Source organism: Balaenoptera acutorostrata, chromosome 2, assembly GCF_949987535.1.
Source record: "Balaenoptera acutorostrata chromosome 2, mBalAcu1.1, whole genome shotgun sequence".
Classification (NCBI taxonomy): Eukaryota; Metazoa; Chordata; class Mammalia; order Artiodactyla; family Balaenopteridae; genus Balaenoptera; species Balaenoptera acutorostrata.
The window spans coordinates 111,746,652-111,750,402 of NC_080065.1; the positions used below are offsets into that span (position 1 = coordinate 111,746,652).

Here is a 3,751-nt window from a genome sequence, read left to right on the forward strand (position 1 = left end):
CAGCACAAAGCAGTAATCTGTTTCTGCACACCAATCTGTGTGTAGCACAAGATCACATCAGTGAGCAAACATTGCCTCTCCTTATCAGGAGAGACTAATTGGAAGCTATAATTAACTGGGTAGTAAATGCCAGGAATTCTGAATCACAGTCACAGAATAGCCTTCATTTGGCACTCTAATGTAAGGGGGGCAGTGATGGCCACTGAGCAAAAGAAATGGGATTCTTTGCCTGAAAGAACGTAAAGGGGTGCATCTGGCAGACTTTTAAGATTTGTTGTTTTCCTTGACACACACTCCACACTCAAACTCAGGATTGCTTAGTTGGGAGATGGAGAAAGAAAAGTTGGCAACGTACGAATGGCTGGTATACTAGATGGGGGCAAACAAAACTCTGGGTTCGGTTTTACTTCTTTCTTCTCTTAGGTATCATTAAGATTCAGGCTTGGAGTATGGTTAGTACATCTGCAGGGTAATTTGAATTTTCTAGAACGATTTTATTATCCAAAGTCCTCTCCTGACCTCCAATCCTAAGCCACCTTGAAAAGGTTTACTTCTCTGTGGGAAGGCATTGACTCTTCAGGATTTCCAAGAACATTCTCACATATGACTTTTTTTTTACATCATTAGAATGCTATTTCTTTGTGTATTTATTTATTCATTCATTTGCTCACTCATGTATTCAGTAAACATTTATGAAGCATGCTTTCCATTTCTGGCATCTTTCTGGGCCAGTGAGGAATGGTTTCTGCCTCCAGGGCCATCTCATCCTCATGTGGTGGTGAGTGTTGATATCTCTGTCTTTTTATTTAGATTCTTTTTGCTTCCAATCACTACTTTCCCTACTGTGTATTCTTGGTCAAAAGTGACAATATTTTTAACAATTGGTACAAGTGCCTGAAGAGATGAAATTTTGCCTTCTAAAGTTGGAGAGAGTCTCGAGCTCTAGCTGGCAGCCAAGCGTACGAGCTGTGCGATCAGCGGCCGCCATCGACGTTGCTTCACTTCCTCTGGGCTCATCTGCACCGCTCGCTCGCCACACACTCCGCCATCATAAGCCGCCATCATGGTAAAGCTTGCAAAGGCTGGTAAAAATCAAGGTGACCCCAAGAAAATGGCCCCTCCCCCAAAGGAGGTAGAAGAAGATAGTGAAGATGAGGAAATGTCAGAAGATGAAGAGGATGATAGCAGTGGAGAAGAGGTTGTTATCCCTCAGAAAAAAGACAAGAAGGCTACAACTCCAGCAAAGAAGATGATGGTTTCCCCAACAAAAAAGGTTGCAGTTGGCACACTGGCAAAGAAAGCAGTTGTCACCCCTGGCAAAAAGGCAGCCGCTACGCCAGCCAAGAAGACAGTTACACCTGCCGAAGCAGTAGCAACACCTGGCAAAAAGGGAACCACACCAAGCAAAGCATTGGTAGCAACCCCTGGTAAGAAGGGAGCAGCCGCTCCAGCCAAGGGAGCAAAGAATGGCAAGAATGCCAAGAAGGAAGACAGTGATGAGGAAGATGAAGACGACAGTGAGGAGGAGGATGAGGATGATGAAGAGGAGGATGAGGATGAATTCGAGCCAGCAGTGATGAAAGCAGCTGCTGCTCCTGCCTCAGATGATGAAGATGGCGAGGATGAAGATGAGGATGATGAGGATGAGGATGAAGATGACGATGAAGACAATGATGAGGCTGACGAAGATGACTCTGAAGAAGAAGCTATGGAGACTGCACCAGCCAAAGGAAAGAAAGCTCCAGCAAAAGCTGCTCCTGTGAAGGCAAAGAGCACTGCTGAAGATGAAGATGAAGAGGATGACAATGAGGATGAGGAGGATGCTGATGAGGATGAAGTCGAGGAGGAGGAAGAGGATGACGAGGAGGAGGAGGAAGAGGAGGAAGAACTTGTCAAAGAAGCACCTGTAAAACGAAAGAAGGAGATGGCCAAACAAGAAGCAGCTCCTGAAGCCAAGAAACAGAAAGTGGAAGCCACAGAACCAACTACATCTTTCAATCTCTTTGTTGGAAACCTGAACTTCAGTAAATCTGCTCCTGAATTGAAAACGGGTATCAGTGACCTTTTTGCTAAAAATGATCTTGCAGTTGTTGATGTCAGAATTGGTGTGTCTTGGAAGTTTGGCTATGTGGATTTTGAATCTGCTGAAGACCTGGAAAAAGCCTTGGAACTCACTGGTTTAAAAGTGGCAATGAAATTAAACTAGAAAAACCAAAGGGAAAAGACAGTAAGAAAGATCAAGATGCAAGAACACTTTTGGCTAAAAGTCTGCCTTATAAAGTGACTCAGGAAGAATTAAAAGAAGTGTTTGAAGATGCTGTGGAGATCAGATTAGTCAGCAAGGATGGAAAGAGTAAAGGGATTGCTTATATTGAATTTAAGACAGAAGCTGATGCAGAGAAAACCTTGGAAGAAAAGCAGGGAACAGAGATAGATGGGCGATCCATTTCCCTGTACTATACCGGAGAGAAAGGTCAAAGTAAAGACTATAGAGGTGGAAAGAATAGCACTTGGAGTGGTGAAGCAAAAACCCTGGTTTTAAGCAACCTCTCCTATAGTGCAACGGAAGAAACTCTTCAGGAAGTATTTGAGAAGGCAACGTTTATCAAAGTGCCCCAGAACCAAAATGGCAAATCTGAATTTATAGAATTTGCTTCATTTGAAGATGTTAAGAAGCTTTAAATTCATGTAATAAAAGGGAAATTGAGGGCAGAGCCATCAGGCTGGAGTTGCAAGAACCCAGGGGATCACCTAATCCAAGAAGCCAGCCATCCAAAACTCTGTTTGTCAAAGGTCTGTCTGAGGATACTACAGAAGAGACATTAAAGGAGTCATTTGACGGCTCTATTCGTGCAAGGATAGTCACTGACTGGGAGACTGGATCTTCCAAGGGGTTTGGTTTTGTAGACTTCAACAGCGAGGAAGATGCCAAAGCTGCCAAGGAGGCCATGGAAGATGGTGAAAGTGATGGAAACAAAGTTACTTTGGACTGGGCCAAGCCTAAGGGTGAAGGTGGCTTCGGTGGCTTTGGTGGTGGCTTCGGTGGCTGAGGTGGATTTGGTGGCAGAGGCCGGGGAGGCTTTGGAGGGCGAGGAGTCTTCCGAGGAGGCAGAGGAGGAGGAGGAGACCACAAGCCACAAGGAAAGAAGACGAAGTTTGAATAGTATCTTCTATCCCTGTCTTTCCCTCTTCCATTTGAAAGAAAGGACTCTGAGGTTTTTACTCTATTACCTGCTCAATGACGGAGCCTTCTGAGGACGTTCCAAGACAGTATACAGCCCTGTCGTCTACTTGGAAATCCGTATAGATAACATTTCAAGGGAGATAACCCTGATGGTGTTGACTGGATATTCGTATAAACTTTTTAAAGAGACGAGTGATAGAGCTAACCCTTATCTGTAAGTTTTGAATTTATATTGTTTCCTCCCATGTAGAAAACCATTTTTTTCCTACGGAGTTTTTTGTTTTTGTTTTTTTGTTTTTGTTTATTTGCGTTGGGGGGTTGTAAAGGAAAGCAGAATGTTTTATCATGATTTTTGCTTTAGCAAATTTGGGACAAATTAAAAGTCCTAAACTCTGGTGCCAGACTTCTTAAAAATAAAATAAAATAAAATAAAATAAAATAAAGTTGGAGAGAATAATTTGAAACTTGCTATTGATTTTTTGTTTCTAAAGATGGAAACATTAATTTCCATTAATAATAGGTTTTCTGTTGTTTTAGCAAAAATACCACCATCTGATTTTTCACTCA

General features: G+C 42.8%; 1 pseudogene; it reads left to right on the forward strand.

Annotated features, from left to right (window-relative positions):
• The first annotated feature begins 1,063 nt into the window (after positions 1 to 1,063).
• LOC103017963 (nucleolin-like) lies at positions 1,064 to 3,164 on the forward strand (annotated as a pseudogene).
• The last annotated feature ends 587 nt before the right edge of the window (positions 3,165 to 3,751 follow it).